Genomic DNA, 852 nt, shown 5'->3' with positions numbered 1-852 from the left:
CATGGCCAATCTGGTTCCACATGACCAGGGTGCAATTTTGGGGCAACCTCACTCTTTGGATGTGTCACCCCTAGAATGCACTGGACTGTCCCAAACATCAGATTCTTGAGCAGGAAGAACCAGCAGGAAGCTGCCGTGTCCCAGTGATGGTCCAGCTGGGATGTGTCCACCCTTCCCTGACATCTCCCTCTGAAAACCAGCAGAGTGTCAAAACCAAAGATCTCTCGGTTTCTGGGGCCCTCCCTACCCAAATCCTGGGAAGGGCCTGTGGTGTATTCATGGAGACGTGTGCTTTGTGAATTTGAAGAATATAAGCTGCAGTCTGTCTGTTCCGCCGTTTCTTTCCTCTTGGACTTTCTGTGGGTTCCAATTCCCCCCAGTCAGGAGACTGGGGTCTGGCCATTCCCACCTGGGATCCAGGTTGGGGTGGTGAGCTGGGGATGCCCTGAGTTTCTGTGCAGGGGGCTGTATTTGCTTGTTCCAAAGTTACTTCTTGATATACGCAGCTATTGCCTGAAAGTTTTCAGGAGGATTGGAGGGGGATTCAGTTCAAGGTTCATCTGACTGTCCTGTGCAGGGTGTTGGTGCTGCCACGGTATCCTAAGTAACCATCACACACAGGCTGGGCCTGGGTAGTTCTGGATGGGCCCGGTGCTGCCATCTGGAGATGTTATTCACGTCCAAAGCTTTCTGTCACATGTCCGAGGCTTTCTGTCACAGAGAAAGTGAGGAAACCAAAAGCTGCAAGGACCCTGGTACCATTCAAGGCCCCAGTGTAAGACGTGCACTTCATATATAGTGCCATGAATCTATGTGACCTGAGCAGGAACCTTAGGAGACGTAACAACATTA

Source organism: Otolemur garnettii, unplaced genomic scaffold (assembly GCF_000181295.1).
Source record: "Otolemur garnettii isolate 467f Iridium unplaced genomic scaffold, OtoGar3 scaffold00075, whole genome shotgun sequence".
Lineage (NCBI taxonomy): Eukaryota > Metazoa > Chordata > Mammalia > Primates > Galagidae > Otolemur > Otolemur garnettii.
This window is presented reverse-complemented; position numbering follows the sequence as displayed.